We start from the raw sequence: 18,554 nt of genomic DNA, 5'->3' as shown, positions 1-18,554 counted from the left end.
AGAACCAATTTAGGCATTCTTTAGCACTTTCTCTCATAAGAAGACAACAGACAATAATACCAAAAAAAGCATAGGGGAAATTATATGTCATTTGTATTGATGCAATAAGATATATCTCAGTCAATAAAAGCTGCAAATAATTTACCTGTTTGACTTAGGAAGCGCAAAATAACATGGACGGAGGAAAAGAACACACAGACACCGCGCAGTAATAATTTACCAAGTGCTTTCCTTGGTGTCACAGTCTGTTGGCTTCTTATGATTACAACTAATAAAAATCGGGCCCCTAGTTTTCTTTCATCCTCTTCTTCAGCTGTTCCTGCGTTTTATGGGTCGAACATCAAGGTTACTGTTGTCCAAGTTTATTTGAATTACGACTTTCCTGACTTTATCACTAGCCAAGAGCTTCAGGAGAAAAAAGGAAACTTGCAATGTTGTAATGTGGAAGACAGTAGCACCAGTAATAGCCTATATAAAGGCTTCAGAGGACTTGCACATAATCATACCTTTTACAACTTTTACGAATTTATCGCAACGTCCCCCGCCTTTACGTGGTTGTTTACGATGCGTTGACGACAATACCATTAGAATTTTTCATTTACGCCCAGTCTAGGCTAAGACTGATCTAAGCTGGGGCAACACTGATTTTTAAAGAGTACAGGTACTCCCTGCAAACAATGTATGAACGTAATTGTTAGGTCTTGCTCAATTATTCCAATCTAACCATAGCAGCTCCACCAGCTAATAGAAGTAATGAATAGAAATAAGGAAAAGCCACTTTCCGAACGTGAAAGAGGCCCGCGAATACACGCAAAGTGCCTCGAGTGGCCAGTCATGTGGTTCTGTCCAGCTACGTGGCATTTGCATCTTTTTAAATCTTGGTGCTGCTAGAAGCACTTTGTTTGTATTCACAGACTTTCATGCTCTGAAAAACATGTTTATGTAGGATGTATTCAGCCACAGAAAGCTGTATCGGGAATATTTCAGATTGCTCTACAATTTTCTCATTGGCATTTTCATCTAGTTATAATATTTGAGAAGCTTATTAATTAAGATTATTTATGTAATTAGGCAGAATACAAAAAAACAATCTCAGTATCTCCAAGCGACGGCAAACAACATGACCTTTGTGCTGCTCAGCTACATGGCATTTGCATATTTTAAATGTTTCGTGCAAGTTACATGGGACATCCTGTAAATACAGCAGATGCTCACACAAGGTCAAAAACAACAGCCATACAACAGGACAAGTCTGTACACCTAACATGAGATAAAATATACATGTTCAAACAGGACGTGAGTTATCACTCAGGGCATGAATGTTAAGACATAACAGCGGTCTAGAATTTTCCTGTCTTGCATTGAAGGTGTTTAGCCAGGTCAACGAGGTCTACTCAACCACTCCCGGAACTTTTTTAGCTGCACTGTAGACACACTTATAATGCCATGTGTTGGTTTCATTTTCATTTATGTTTACGTGCTCTAAACCCTCTTAAGCACTTTTTTTACAGGAAATGTAACTGCACCGACACTGTTCCTTCACCACTGTTTTTTTATATGTGCACCCAGAAATATTTATTTTGTTTCTTGTTGCTTTTCCTTTTTCTCCTTAAAGGGAACCTGGTATGATTTTGACAATTTTCTACAACGATATTGAGTTGTTAGATCATTAACTGATGCATATAAGTGCTCTGTGTAAAGCGTGTAATTTATTATAAGGTTTTAAAAATGTATATCGCTGCCGATTGCAGCACTCTGCTTGACGGAATTTTCAGCCATACCTGCGCATATAACATAAATCACCCAATTGACGATGTCAGAAGAGGAAACTATCCAATTGGCTGCCCAGGGCACGTCGTCGATTTTTGCCACCTTTATGGTGAACAAATGATGTTTGTAATGGTTGGAATGCTAGTTAAGTTGTTTCTATAAAAAGAAAATAACAGAAAGACAATGCACAAGAACAATTTCTCACTACACTTAAGCACTTCCGGCACAGCGCAAGCGTCGTCTGCTTGAGTGACAACGTGCTCCATTTTGCAAGAGCTCCGCGGTCAGAGTCGGTCTCAGTCTTTTCGCGACCGCTATTCTAGGGTCATTGTGAATCTTCGACTTGGTTACAGTCATGTGTGCATTCTTTTTGTTTGGTTGAAGTGTGCACTTGCTCGACTTCTCTGGGGTCCACTCTGTGTTTGTGTATCAATTGCATTGCAATGTTGTACTCTTGGCTCACACGCGGGCCACTTCCAGAGAGCGCCTGCTTTGGGAAGGCAGTGGCCGGACACTGTTCGGCAAAAAATGGAGAGGCAGGGGTTCTCGTGCACTGGTTCTGGCAAGCGCCATAAATAGCGCAGTGAGCTACTGCAGTGGCATCTGGAGAAGGAAGTCTTTGAGGAATGTTTGGGTTGGGCCGAGGCAGCACAGGCAGCCCGGGGCGTTCGAGCGGCAGCCACGAACGGTGCCATTTACGCAACCCGGACAGAGGGTCCCGCGGCTGGGGGTGAGAATGTACGCGGCTGAGCGGGCAGTCTAGTCTGAGACTTGAGAGACAACGCACCGATCTCGTCAAGTGCCCGATCGGAGCAACGTGCTGCTCCGAGGCCTTTGCTCAGCCGCATTCGTTAAAGTGAACCGTCTTTCTTTGTTTACTATATACTTAGTATAACAGCTAATGTCTGTCCGTAAATAAATTCAGTTCAATTTACCAAAGGAGAGGATAGTGCAGCGGCTTAGGAAGAGCCGAGAACGAATGAAAACATGAAGAAAGAAGAACCCGACCGACGAAGAGAGAGAGAAAAAAACTACTATGATTCGATTTTGTTGCGTTGTGGACTGCAAACGTAACGCCTGGCAATATAGTAAGCTACGACATCGTGTCCTTCTGCAAGGCAGCAGACTGGCTGATGCGAATCAGGCTGCAGCTATCCAATCAGCGCCAGGATTTGTGCGTTTGCTGCCGTCACTTTACGCCGGACAATCACTAATGCAATAGCGTTTCGGGAGTCTGGTATTAGGGTAAATGCAAACACAAGGGGACAGGGCCTGGCTGTTTGACTGTGTCGTTTCACGGGACGAGCACAAGCACAAATATGAATGGTCTGCATGGTGCAGCCACCCGGTGGCACAGAGCTCAACCACACACACTAGCAGTAACGAAAGGTATTCTTTGCTATTGGAGTAAATTTTTCGCACAAGTGTAATCATTAGCAGATTGTTTTTGTAAATGTTTAAAATGTTTCACACTTGGTTAGAGCAATATTAGCTCTGTTTGGTTGATTAAGCTCTGCACCTACGGGTGGCTCAACCGTGAAGACCGATCAGGCAGCTCACGTACGTCTACGCTAAAGTTCCTTCATCCGCTTGAGTTTATGCCTCCACTGTTCCACCTAAACGTCCAGCTTGCCTGCGGTTACCGGAATACCAGACATTTTCGGCATTGCGACAAAATGCTCACAACGCACGCTGCTTTCATAGCTCTCGCTCGGGGTCGACTGCCAATCAGCTGGCGGAGAGTTTGCAGAGGCTTCAAGCACGAGCTCCTAGAGAACCGGAAGTCGACAACACAACGTGACATCATGACACAGGGCCACTGAAGGAGGAGCTTAGCCCCAATCACATGGTGAATTAGTTGAGGAAAAAATGCAGGACTATGGAAGAGGGTAACTTGTCATCGTCCATAGCTCTCTTAATATGAGATGTTTCACACAAATTGTGATGCAAATGATTAACTTCAGCTGTACGCTACGCATCTACACAATTTGTCCAAACAGTATCAGGGGCTCTTTAATGAAACTAACGCAAGCCAGCAATGCATCCTACCGCAATCGCCAAACTTTTTCAGGACAAAATTTGTCCGAACAGTTGAGGGTCCTTTTAAGAGAAAATGTATGCAGTCTTGTTCTACTGTTTACCTTATACTGTTTGTCTTGTTGTGTTTTAGTGGGTGCCCAGACCCACTAAACGACGCCGGACTCAAATCTTGCTGATTTGAAATAAAAGCTTACGCTCTCTCTTGTTATACTATGTAACAAATAAAAATAATTAACTAAATTGTAAAGAAGAAAGGAGAAAGAGGCTGTCCCAATAAACACCTGGTTTTTCCTTCCCTTCTACATTTTCCTCTCTGCTTTCTGGTGTTTCCTCTTCACAATGAAATTAACTGGACTCGAATTAATGGAAGGCTACTATTCTAGTTACTAATCTTTCACCAAATTTCGATTCCCACAATGAATTACGGTCTATTTATTTGTGCACATAGGCTGCAGCAGTTCATCCTCCGTTTAAAATATACAGCTGCCACTGTGGCAGCTAAATGACTGTCAGTACTGATGCGTAAGTGCACGGCTACAAAGGTGTATACCTTTGGTGTAGGTGATACGTGCACAGTGCTGACAACTGTACAACATATCGCGAGCACATATTTTTATGTATTCTGCCATGCTGAATGAGCTCTTCACCGTGTAGTTGCACAGCTTCCACAAGCACGCCTTCTATACAACGTTGAACAACAATGTGTCACCGGTTTTGCAGGATCCTGGCACAGGGCATCAAAAGTCGGGTGCACAATGACAGGCAGTTCAGCAAGGAGCACTATACAGTAGACGGTTCAGGTATGTGTCGAAATTTGGACCACACTTGACCTTTGTGAGCCCTGTGTACTGTTCAGGCACAAAACTCAGATAGTCAATGAACAAGATAGTGAAGGTACATTTTTGCACATGTACAGGTATGTCTATGTCCCTTACTCTTCAATTAGTCACATCAATATCTGCTCAATATAACGTCACCACTTGTAACAAGAAAGAAATAAAAATGTATTGAACAGAGCCGCATCTGAGGGCCACAGCACATCAGGCAAGGAACAGCGCGCCAGCAAACATGGATAGATGTTATCAGATATACAGAGGCAGGGGAATTCAATGTCTCCAGCTTTCACACTCACTGGTGGATGCATGAATGTTGAATGAGAAATGGCTTTAGAGAATCAATGAAAAAAAAATGCAGCTAGAGCGAGAAGTCACTTAGCAATGGCAGAAAGTGGAACAAGAAACAAAGCAATTTGCAGCATGAAGCAAAGCAATGATAAAAGAACCTGAATACACAGTGTTCTTTTTTTCATATAGCTAACAGAATTTTCACAAATAATTTTGTAGCATCATACAGCATAAACCAAGCTTTTGAGCTTGACTGCTCAAAAAAGCCGACATTATTTGCACAAAATATCAAGACTAATAATAATCTTATTGCGAAATATTTGGTACTTAAACGTTGACTTGATTATGTTTTTGGCGCGCACACAACAATGTACAAATAGTAGTAGGTGAGGTTACAAGGCACACACATATGCAGCTAATTCAGAGGATGACAACAGTTTTCAGATATGCATACCCAAAGGGTAATATAAAATGCATTGATGTTCCAGGTATTTTTCTGCTTCCATGCATAAAAAGGCACTTGGTTAGAAAAGCAAGTGGAACAGAAGTAAATTTTTACCTCAAGTTTGACGGCGCTTAACTCAAAACTCTTACCAGTATTGAACTTCATTTCATAGTGGATGCCATGAAAACTCACTCGCTTGAATTTGTAAGTTGAATTATGTAATGGGAATTAATTGCTTGGCAGCTTGCGCAACATCTTTACCGGCAAACATACGCAGGGTGTGCTAGACGCTTCATGTTATTCTCAGGAGTGCCTCGTCATAATTTATGTGGTTTGGATGCTTGTTTTTTTCTTGAAACACATGCTGTTAGGTAAGTTGTATGCGCGATCCCATAGAATGCATGCATTGTTCACTTCATTTTGCTGAATTCTTGAAGTCTGTGCCTTAGAGGGGTATGAGCCACTGCTCTTGCCCTGCACAGCCACAGAAATTAGCTTAAATTTCTTTCTTTCTATTCTTTTGACAATATGGTCTCCATGCAAAAGTAAGTGATGAAACTTACTTTCAGAACGTCCCTTGTATTTAAATAGCAGCCCCTAAGCTAAACATTACTTTCTACTGGTAATACTGTGGTATCTTTAAGGGCCATATAAAGGACAATAGTCTAGTTTTCATGCCAATTAGTACAGTATTTATTAGTGGGCACCAAAGCTCACCAAATGAAAGAATGCCCAAAGCAAGTTTTGTGAAAACAGGCCCTGATCGCGTGGTAACATCTTTAACCATGTATTCAATTTCTGAGTGACAGAGATATACAACCGAAACAGATTTAAGAAGCTTTCATAAAGTTTCATGAGCAGTAGAAAGCTTATGTTCAAGTTTGTGAAAAATTGCTCTTTCAAAAAAAATGTTAATTACTCAATAAAAAATATGTATACCATAGAGCAAGAAGTTCTTCCACATATTCTGGTTTAATTTCACTGATGAGGTGGTGCTGTAAACTAAAGATGGAAAGCTGAAAACTGTAATGTGCAAACAGTATGATCACACGACCATAGTTTTAAAAGCCACTAAAATGTAATTACAGGTCATTAAACAGAACACTCGTACCATTATTGAGAAGCAAATGCAAGCACTGGCATTCCACATACATCGCAGTGCCACCCGTCGGTTCTTAAAAGCAAAATCGTACTCAGCATATCATAGCATTTCACTTAGAGGTGCTGTTAAATGCGCACGGACTACGACACATACTGTACAGTTTCGCACCATATATCTAAAGTTCGGCGCCTCTTACTTATAACCTAGTATGCAAAACAAATTAAGCTTAATGTTTGATACTTCAAATATGCATTTGTGCTATGCACATCCGAAAAAAATTTAACACAATAATAGTGACCGGAATGCAAAGTATGTCAGCAATTTATCTATCTTTTCCTTGGTTGTTCCACATAGGTATGGAGCAAGGTGAAGTGATATTGCTTAGTTCCAATGCTTTAATTATTTAAGATGCACTGCTGGAATTTTTGGACAGGAAACCTTGGTAATAAAGAAGGTCCCACTGCGTCTGCCTTCGTACGAAATGGATGGGAACAGAAAACTCGGTTGAAAGATTTTAACTCCTGCTGCAATAAAAAAATTATGTACTAGTTACTTGAACTGCTGGAACAAATGAACACTGGAACTAGGCAAGATGTCAAAGCACTATATAGCGATAATCTGGCAATGTTTGAAAATAAATGTGAACATGATGTATTTATTATAAAGGGTATGTTTATTATTGGACTACATATAATGGGTACCTGCTTGTAGCTAGCATTAGCACTGACAACTCCAAACACTGGCTAGCTTGCATGGTGGCACATGCCAGCCATGCAATGGAGCAGGGTGCAAAGGCCAGAACGTTTTCTTGTGGACAAAGTGTCTGTCTGTAAGAGAAAATTGTCAGGTGTCTTTAGTATTTTCACCCGCTGTAGACTATCCAAAAAGGTCTTGTTGTCCATTCAGTAAATGTGTGGTCATCTTTAGCCCAAAAGCAATAGCCTTGCACAAGTTGGGTTGGGAGCTGCCTCAGAGCTTATTTATTTTTCTTCGTGTACATGTGCAACATTTTCTGACATTATGTACTAGTTGTTGTGAATACGCTATACACCAAAGTTCATAAAAATTTTGTATTCACAGTTAATACTGGTGGCACTCGATTATGAGGGCTAAATGAAGTTAAAATTTCCTGCAATAATTTTTTTCAGACATGCCTTTAATAACTTCGGTGTCAAACACGTAAGTCAAAGTAAAGGGAAAAAATTCCACAGCTTAGTGAAGAATCTGTGAACACCAGTCATATGACCAAATGAATGTTTACAGAAGGAATGCTGAAAATTAGCCATGACTGTGAACTGAAGCAGAATCCTGGCTCGTAGCATTTGTATTTTTTATTTTTCTTATTTGAAATGACAGGTCAGAGTCATACACAGGTAGGAATATTGTCTTGCAGAGCAGCCTAAGTATGAGTAAGTGCTTCAACTCGCCTAACTCCCAGAAAATGTGCACAAAGAAGGCTGACATGCTTCTATTCTAAAAAACTAGCACAGCTTTAAAATCACATGGATGCAGTCGTCCTGTGGAATTCTCACAGTGGGGTCAACTTCTTTCTAGGTAATATTACAAGAAACCATACGGTTGAACACGGAAACTTCTCCATGCAGTTAAGTAACCTGTTCCGCCAAACAAATCGATCAACTGATTGATGTACGAAAAACTCCATGCCCCTGACCTTTAGGGCTTCTCCTCAGTGTGACAGGACACATGGATATAGAGTTTCTGATGCCACGAAAACGAGGCACTGCGGTGGGTTCAGGAAAAAGAACGCTCTCGTGTGTGGCTGCGTACATGACGAGTCAGATTGGACTTCTTATTGAATGCTTGTGCGCACAGGTGGCACTGGTAGGGGCACTCTTTTGTATGCGTGAGCACATGCTGCTTCAGGGTGGAACTTTCGCAGAATGCGCTCGGGCAGAAGGGACACTTGAATGGGCGCTCGCCTGTGTGGGTGCGGACATGCCGGTTCCAGGTGGTACGGTGAGCAAATGTGCCTGGGCAGAAGCGGCACTTGAAGGGGCGCTCGCCAGTGTGTGTGCGTTCATGTCGCTTTAAGTTAGAAAGACGAGTGAATGCCTCAGGGCAGAAGTGGCACTTGAAGGGGCGCTCGCCAGTATGTGTGCGCAGATGATCTTGCATGCTTGACTTTATTGCGGTCACATAGGGGCACAGCCGGCAGGAATGCAGATTGCCACGCATTGACACGAGTGAGTCATACTGCTGCAGCGACCCTGATGGCATGAAACCTGCAAAGACAGGGAGCAAATGAAGATGATGTGAAGAATCCATTGCTTATTTGATGGAACTAAAGTGCCACATCAGCAAGCAAAAAGGGCTGCCACAGTTGTAGGCAAAATACGGGAAAACCTTGGCCAACCCAACTCGCATATTACAGTTGTGGCATGCACACTGATGCAGTACATGTCTCACACAAGTTCCTCTCTCTCTATAGGTAAGTATCTCTCTATACGTATAAGTGTCCTGAATATATACAAACCCCTGCTGGCAATACATAGACATTGGATTTGGCACGCAATTTCGATGTTATGCCCAAACAATGATATGACTTTGCATATGTGACATTGCATTACACATTGACCTATTAAACTGAGCATAGTATGTTTCTCTTGTACATAATTTATAAAATGCAACACAACAATGGCATCAAATCGTACCGGAACACAAGAAGCATACGAAATTAAATATAACTATGAATGAAACAAAATATAAAATCAAACAAAAAACATGAAACTAAAATGGACAATTTGAATTAGTAAAGGCAAGGCGCAGAAGAACAAGACTCAAGAAGAACACACACGACAGGACCGGCAGGACTGGGTTTTATCACTGACTGGGCCTTAGGCGTTTGAAGTCAATGTTATGTTGTGGATAGTTTGATAGTGAAGCGTAGACGCTACTTTTTGTCTCGTTCTTTCTCCACATTGGCTTGGAAAAGACGTTGCTTGATGAATTGCTCCTGGTGCTCCTCCACGTGTGGTTCTTGTTTGCTCATGTGATATTTTGTGCCAGACATGATTCCCGAGTCATCGATAGATTGCTGTATTTTACTTCTAAAGTTTCGTGTGACACGGCTTGATTGACCTACATAAGGCAGGCTTGTTGTGGAAATAAACTTAGTTGTGAAGGCACCGGTCCTGTCGTGTGTGTTCTTCTTGAGTCCTGTTCTTCTGCGCCTTGTCTTTACTAATTCAAGCGTGAACCAACTAGCCCAAGCAAGAGCGTTACTTAAAATGGACAAGCACAGCATTTACAAAGAAATGAAATGAACGGCATCATATCTCTATGTAGAGGAGAATAATTACATATTTCTCCACATTAAACAACGGATTGCTTCTTTCTATATGTGCATTGTAAACGTTTTTCATGTTCCTTTTCCATTGCTTCAGCAAAAGCAGGATGAAACTGCAAACTACTGAGGGTACCTTAAGCTTCAGTTTGATTTTTACCACTGACACTACTGCAAATACGCCCAAAATAGAGAACTGATATCTATAATATGGGGACATATCCACATGACCGAATATCTTGAGAGAGCTACATTCTCTGCCGATACATTTGCAGCCTTTTTTTTTTACGTTGATGATAGTATTATCAGGCACTGCAATAAAAACTTTTTTTTTTTTCACAATTTCAGCAGAGTGAAAGGCCAGCAAGTAGGTTTGCCATATCACTTGGTCCATACAAGGGAAAAGCAGAGTTGGCAATCAGTAAAAAAAAGTAAAAAAAAAACATTCGTGATGAAAATGGCAAGCAAATCACACATTAAATTGCTGTGTCACGCAACACACAGCAAACAAATTAATTATTCCCGAGATCAGCCTAGTGAGCTGGATTCCTGGCAAAGCCCAAACAAAACAATTTCTTGTATGTCTTGTAGGAGGTATGGACACATCTGTAAGAGCAAAGAGATTCCTGTTAGGACCAACAGAAACAAGTACATTTAGACAATCTTCTTTTCCCTTTGTATCGACAAGAATGTTTAGGTTGGGCCATGGTGCTACACTTAAAAATTTATTACGATTTCATATATCTATAAAGAACAATTGTTCATTGCCTACTCCATAAAAGTGGAATGTATTGCACCGGTGCTTCGAACAGAAATTTTGCTCTGCAGAGACCCTTCATCCCAATGGCTCCTTCGCCAAACACCAATTGTCCCAATGCACCTGCCAATGCTTATTCAGAACACTAAAGGTTTCATCCTTGAGTACTGGTGAAGGCTCTCCAAGAGACACTGAACATGACATCAAAAAATCCACATATCACTACGTAACATAAAATTGGTCCTCAAACGGGAAGACTTCTGTCACTGGGCATGCAGATGGAACAAAAACGCTCATCAGTGAGAGCATTGTTTAATTTTACTTCAGTTGTCTTCTCCGATATTTTTTCAGTTTGTCGAAAACTTGCCATGTTGGAACGCTACAGCCTCGACAAAAGCTTCACGTACTACCAGCTGGCATGAACAATTTATTGAAAAATGCTGTGCATGCATTACAAGGTTCCACGAGAATTACTTTTCACGGGCAAAAGCATGATATAATGTGATCCACAGAATACCCAAACTGAGCATAGCAACAGGTGTTGCTATCGCTATGCTGGTAAAACCCGCCAATGGTTCATACCTGCAGCCTACAAAGTGGTGAAATGTACATGTTTAAACAGCACAAATTTTCTAGCAATACTATCTAATTCATGTCAATTGCAACGATATACTTCGATGGCTCGCATCTGACCCAAACGCAGCACATCTTTTCATTGTCTCCACTTAACAGTACTCTAGTAAAATCCAGAGTCCATTCAATAGTACAAGGATGGCCAGAATAACCTAGATGTGCTCTTTTAGGCTGAGATCATTGGCTAGCATTGCACTGCAGTACATGTGGGCACTGCCTGCATCTTCAGAGTTGCACCATTCTGACAAAAAATAAACATACTCTGACTAGACTGATGGTTAAATATACAAAAACGGATTGGCTCGGTTCTCAGTGTGTGAGCATACCTTCTCTATCTGTCAAAAAACAAAAAAGATATATCGTTTTTAAATGCCAATTTTTCAGCGCATGGCCTCAAGCCATTTGAGTGTCATTTTTGTGTCTATATATAATATATATACTCACACCCTGTTTAAAATAAATTTGTCGAAGTTAGCGCATGTGCTGCATCCACTTTCTGTCATTGCTTCTTGCGATTCACTAGCATTCACTTTCATGAACTTCAGAAAGTTTCTACACTTCTGTTTTGTTTCTTATGATTACAATAGACTAGCTGGGGAGCAGCAGACTAGCAATTTCGCTTGTTGATAACTAAGCATGCAGAGCTTGCAGTCAGTAAACACAGTCACACCCATACATCACTACTTTAAACTTTAAACCCACAATAAACCAAACTACTACGTCATGTAGAGGGGCAATCAAGTAGAGGGTTTTTATGAGATGGATTTCTGGCAAAGTCCGAAGCACACATTTTCTCGGACACTCTGTAGGAAGGGTGGACACATCTGTAGTGACACAGAAAAGAGCACAGTTGAAGCTAGCACAAACAGTAATGGCACATTCACACAAACATTTCCCATATATATTGATAAACATACTGAGGGGAGGGAGGCAGAGGTACATTTACCAACATAATATGATGTCATCTATCTGCTGCAAACAATTATACAATCATAGCAAACCTACTTCATAAGACTGAAATAAATTCCTTTTCTGAGCACAAATTTCTATCTGCACGCAATTTTCATTACAATGGCCCTTGCATGAAACACCTCGTCTCAACGTATTCTTGCCAGCACTCTTTAGGTTGATTAATGTGTGACTCGTGAGGACTGCTGAAGGATTTTCTACAACTGAATGTGACATCTATTAAGTACTTCAATACATACTCCAGAAAAATGGTTGTCGCACAAGGTAAGGCAAGGTCACTCCCCAGAAAACACAAAACTCTTTAAGATGACTCGAAAGGCATTAAACATGTTGGTATAATATGAAACATTCAATTACCATTGGTAGCAAGAGGTTTTCAAGAACATTTTGAAAGCATCCATTTCGAAAAGCATATTTGGACATTTGTTTTTTACCATGAATGCTTCCTTGTACCTTGTATCTTTAGTTGTCAAAAATTTGTAAAAAGGTTTAGGCTTAATCTAATGGCTAAAAGGTTTTAGTGCCTCGGTTCTCTACCCAAAGTAATGCTTAGGCAGTTAAATGTGCTTAGAAAAATAAAATTCGTGACTTGCATAAATGGCAGATGCAAAAAAAATGTGAACATATAATTATGTCAGGCAAAGAAAATCTACATTTCCTATAATATGAATCTGGCTGTGCAGAGAACAGGGCTCTTACGCCATTCTACAGGGTGTCTTTTTTTTTATACAAGACCGATTTTTTACAAAAAGGCTATAAGGACAGCAAACATGGCTTTTTTGCAGAGAACTTCCTAGGTAAGGTGGACATACTTTGCCACTAATATTGTGATCTTCAGAACATCTGCTAACAAAAATTTATTAATTTACTTTTCTATAGGTGCCTTAGTGGCCGTTGTGTAAATGGCGTATTTGAAGGCAGCCACAAAAAAAAAATCTTTAAAATTGCACCTAATTCAAGATATTTATAATTGGATTTCCATGGTAAATCCAGGCAACACTGAAACCAAACACCAGGGCAGCATGGGAGAAGCATCCTCGCTATCAAATGAAACTGAAATTTTCCGCCATGACAAGTGAAAGAAAGTTTGAAATTGAATGCCTCGGCCAGCCGCGGAAGCTGCTAATACGTCAAGCTTTGCCTGGCAGGCACGTACGGCTGTATGTCGGGTCAGGATTTGCTGCAGCATGGTATCATTTAAATTTAGCCCCACACTTCTTTACAAGGCATTGTCATCTGACGCACAGCGGGATGTGCAGTCTCGATATTGTGTCGACTGAGATTTGGAATTTGATGATAAATATCTCAAATTATGTGCTCTTTTTTTCATTTCTAAAATATGGGCATGCCATAAATTGTGATGCGCTACAAGTTTTCCATGTATATGATTGCCCTCATGTTAATAGTAAAAAACAAATTCTTGTTAATTAGTCTTTTCAGATTAACTTAAGCAGCAGAAAAGTATTTCCGCCTCGCCATGGAGCTTGTATGTGAAGATGACAGGTGTCTCACAGTCATAGCCTTTTTATGAAAAATCTGAATTACCCCAAAAAAAGCACCCTGTATATCTAGATGCATGTAGAGATTGTTAATTTGGTCACACTCATTCTAGCTTATATGCGCCTAATCAGAACACAATTTTTGATATTGCATTACATGTGTAGTGCAAAACGGGCATGCAGGCCAACAGAGGAGTCAGTCTTCTCTCTTGTCTTACATGACCCATTTTCGCTACGCATTAAGTTTATATGTCTGAGGTTGGTTATCCTGTGAGTAATCGGATAGTTGTTTTTCGGCAGTCACAGATGGCTGCATGTACTACATGAAACATCAGAATCCTAGTGCACAACAAACACAGTGATGGGTACCTGCGTTGAGCTAAGTATGCTCCCACTATTCTATCAATTCAACGGAGCTGAAGTTGCCTACATTTTCGATCTCTAGATACGTACTTCAATGGAGATTTAGCGGGATGGTGTTCCTTTTGTACTAATAATGCTCATTGCCCTTCATAGCTTATGGCGCTGCCGAATGGTTAGATATTACTGTGACCCAGACACACGACCTGCATGGATGTACTTTCAAGATTGCTTAAATGCCTACTTCGAGGTGTAAAAAGTGCAAGAAATGCATTCCAGAATTGTTGTCAAGGTTATCACCCTTCACAACACTTTGAGAATTTTAATATGATTACAACAGCACATGTATATTATCTGCATCTTTTGAGAAACTTGTCCAGTGACCATATGTTCTGGCGGTGTGTGTGCATGGATGTGAAAAACGGGCAATAAAAAAAAGGGGCCTGGTATGGTCTAGTGCTTAAGGTGTCGGATTTGGGAACGTGAGATTACAAGTTCGAATGCTGCTGTAGTGGGCTTATTTTTCTTCTTTTAGCAGTGTTTTTTATTATAGAAGTAGTCATTGTCTTTAGTTCTGATATAAATTAATTGCTATTATCAGTAGCAAATTCATTTGCAAATAGAGATGAATGTCTATAAGAATTCTCAAAACTCCCTTGAGGAAGTTTTCTAGACCTCTAATAATGTGGCATAAGCACAACTGCAAGAGGTTTTCAAGTGTTCCTGTAAATAATGTTTAACCTGAGATTTCCTTTACACGTTTCACTTATCCTTTAAAGAACCAATTCAGGCATTCTTTAGTTCTTTCTCTCATAAGAAGTCAACAGACAATGATACCAAAATTGCATAGGAGAAATTATATGTAATTTGTCTTGATGCAATAAAAATATATCTCAGTCAATAAAAGCTGCAAATAATTTACCTGTTTGACTTAGGAAGCGCAAAATAACATTGACGGAGGAAAAGAACACACAGACACCGTGCAGTAGTAATTTACCTGGTGCTTTCCTTGGTGTCACAGTCTGTTGGCTTCTTATTATTGCAATTAATAAAAATCGGGCCCCTAGTTTTCTTTCATCCTCTTCTTCAGCTGTTTTTGTGTTTTATGGGTCGGACATCAAGGTTACTGTTGTCCAAGTTTATTTGAATTACGACTTTCCTGACTTTATCACTAGCCAAGAGCTTCAGGAGAAAAAAGGAAACTTGCAATGTTGTAATGTGGAAGTCAGTAGCACCAGTAATAGCCTATATAAAAGCTTCATAAGACTCGCACATACACATACCTTTTACAACTTTTACGAATTTATCGCAACGTCCCCCACCTTTACGTGGTTGTTTACAATGCGTTGACAACAATACCATTAGAATTTTTCATTTACGCCTAGTCTAGGCTAAGACTGATCTAAGCTGGGACAACACTGATATTTAAAGAATGCAGGTACTCCCTGCAAACAATGTATGAACATAATTGTTAGGTCTTGCTCAATTACTCCAGTATAACCATAGCAGCTTCACCAACTAACAGAAGTAATGAATAGAAATAAGGAAAGCCTCTTTCCGAACGTGAAAGAGGCCCGCGAATACACGCAAAGTGTCTCGAGTGGCCAGTCACGTGGTTCTGTCCAGCTACGTGGCATTTGCATCTTTTTAAATCTTGGTGCTGCTAGAGGCACATTGTGTATATTCACAGACTTCTTTTATGCTCTGAAAAACATGTTTATGTAGAATGTATTCAGCCACAGAAAGCTGTATATCGGGAATATTTCAGATTGCGCTACAATTTTCTCATTGACAATTTTCATCTAGTTATAATATTTGAGAAGCTTATTAATTAAGATTATTTATGTAATTAGGCAGAATACAAAAAAACAATCTCAGTATCTCCAAGCGACGGCAAACAACATGACCATGGTGCTGCCCAGCTACATGGCATTTGCATATTTCAAATGTTCCGTGCAAGTTACAAGGGACATCCTGTATATACAGCAGATGCTCACACAAGGTCAAAAACAACAGCCATACAACAGGACAAGTCTGTACACCTAACATGAGATAAAATATACATGTTCAAACAGGACGTGAGTCATCACTCAGGGCATGAATGTTAAGACATAACAGTGGACTAGAATTTTCCTGTCTTGCATTGAAGGTGTTTAGCCAGGTCAACGAGGTCTACTCAACCACTCCCAGAACTTTCTTAGCTGCACTGTAGACACACTTATAAAGCCATGTGTTGGTTTCATTTTCTCTTATGTTTATGTGCTCTAAACCCTCTTAAGCACTTTTTTTACAGGAAATGTAACTGCACCGACACTGTTCGTTCACCACTGTTTCTTTATATGTGCACCCAGAAATATTTATTTTGTTTATTATTGCTTTTCCTTTTTCTCCTTAAAGGGAACCTGGAATTATTTTGACAATTTTCTACAACGATACTGAGTTGTTAGATCGTTAACTGATGCATCTAAGTGCTTTGTGTAAAGCGTGTAATTTATTATAAGGTTTTAAACATGTATATCGCTGCCGATTGCAGCATTTTGCTTGACGGAATTTTCAGCCGTACCTGCGCATATAACATAAATCACCCAATTGACGATGTCAGTAGAGAACTATCCAATTGGCTGCCCAGGGCGCGTCGTCGATTTTTGCCACCTTTATGGTGAACAAATGATGTTCGTAATAGTTGGAATGCTAGTTAAGTTGTTTCTATAAGAAGAAAATAACAGAAAGACAATGCACAAGAACAATTTCTCACTACACTTAAGCACTTCCGGCACAGCGCAAGCGTCGTCTGCTTGAGTGACAACATGCTCCGTTTTGCAAGAGCTCCGCGGTCAGCGTCGGTCTCAGTCTTTTCGCGAGCACTATTCTAGGGTCATTGTGAATCTTCGACTTGGTTACAGTCATGTGTGCATTCTTTTTGTTTGGTTGAAGTGTGCACTTGCTCGACTTCTCTGGGGTCCACTCTGTGTTTGTGTATCAATTGCATTGCAATGTTGTACTCTTGGCTCGCACGCGGGCCACTTCCAGAGGGCGCCTGCTTTGGGAAGGCAGTGGCCGGACACTGTTCGGCAAAAAATGGAGAGGCAGGGGTTCTCGTGCACTGGTTCTGGCGAGCGCCATAAATGGCGCAGTGAGCCACTGCAGTGGCATCTGGAGAAGGAAGTCTTTGAGGAATGTTTGGGTTGGGCCGAGGCAGCACAGGCAGCCTGGGGCGTTCTAGTCTGAGACTTGATAGACAACGGGCGGATCTCGTCAAGTGCCCAATCAGAGCGACGGACTGCTCCGAGGTCTTTGCTCAGCCACATTCGCTAATATGAACTCGTTTCCCTTGTTTCGTACATACTGAGAGGTTCCAGTGTGGTCGGAGACTTGAGAGACAACGCACCGATCTCGTCAAGTGCCCGATCGGAGCGACGTACTGCTCCGAGGCCGTTGCTCAGCCGCATTCGTTAACGTGAACCGTCTTTCTTTGTTTGCTATATACTTAGTATAACCGCTAATCTCTGTCCGTAAATAAATTCAGTTCAATTTACCGAAGGAGAGGACAGTGCAGCAGCTTAGGAAGAGCCGAGAACGAATGAAAACATGAAGAAAGAAGAACCCAGCTGACGAAGAGAGAGAGAAAAAAACTACTATGATTCGATTTTGTTGCGTTGTGGACTGCAAACGTAACGCCTGGCAATATATGTAGTAAGCTACGACATCGTGTCCCTCTGCAAGGCAGCAGACTGGCTGATGCGAATCAGGCTGCAGCTATCCAATCAGCGCCAGGATTTCTGCGTTTGCAGCCGTCACTTTACGCCGGACAATCACTAATGCCGTAGCGTTTCGAGAGTCTGGTATTAGGGTAAATGCAAACACAAGGGGACAGGGCCTGGCCGTTTGACTGTGTCGTTTCACGGGATGAGCAAAAGCACAAATATGAATGGTCTGCATGGTGCAGCCACCTGGTGGCAAAGAGCTCAACCACACACACTGGCAGTAACGAAAGGTATTCTTTGCTATTGGAGTAAATTTTTCGTACAAGTGTAATCATTAGCAGATTGTTTTTGTAAATGTTTAAAATGTTTCACACTTGGTTAGAGCAATATTAGCTCTGTTTGGCTGATTAAGCTCTGCACCAACGCGTGGCTCAACCGTGGAGACCGATCAGGCTGCTCACGTACGTCTAAGCTAAAGTTCCTTCATCCGCTTGAGTTTATGCCTCCACTGTTCCACCTAAACGTCCGGCTTGCCTGCGGTTACCGGAATACCAGAAATGTTCGGCATTGTGACAGAATGCTCACAACGCGCGTTGCTTTCATAGCTCTCGCTCGGGGTCGACTGCCAATCAGCTGGCGGAGAGTTTGGAGAGGCTTCAAGCACGCGCTACTAGTGAACCGGAAGTCGACCTCACAACGTGACATCATGACGCCGGGCCACTGAAGGAGGAGCTTAGCCCCAATCACATGGTGAATTAGTTGAGGAAAAAATGCAGGACTATGGAAGAGGGTAACTTGTCATCGTCCATAGCTCTCGTAATATGAGATGTTTCACACAAATTGTGAT

The 18,554-nt window shown here is 41.2% G+C and overlaps 1 protein-coding gene across 1 annotated transcript in view; it reads right to left on the bottom strand.

Moving 5' to 3' along the window:
- The window catches only part of LOC139061136 (zinc finger protein 596-like), a 31,491-nt gene that overhangs the window by 8,278 nt on the left and 4,659 nt on the right, over positions 1-18,554 (bottom strand). The window lies entirely within an intron of this gene.

The sequence above is a fragment of the Dermacentor albipictus genome, chromosome 6 (genome assembly GCF_038994185.2).
Source record: "Dermacentor albipictus isolate Rhodes 1998 colony chromosome 6, USDA_Dalb.pri_finalv2, whole genome shotgun sequence".
NCBI lineage: Eukaryota > Metazoa > Arthropoda > Arachnida > Ixodida > Ixodidae > Dermacentor > Dermacentor albipictus.
Note: the sequence above shows the minus strand (reverse complement) of the source record. Positions and strands in the feature narration are given on the sequence as shown.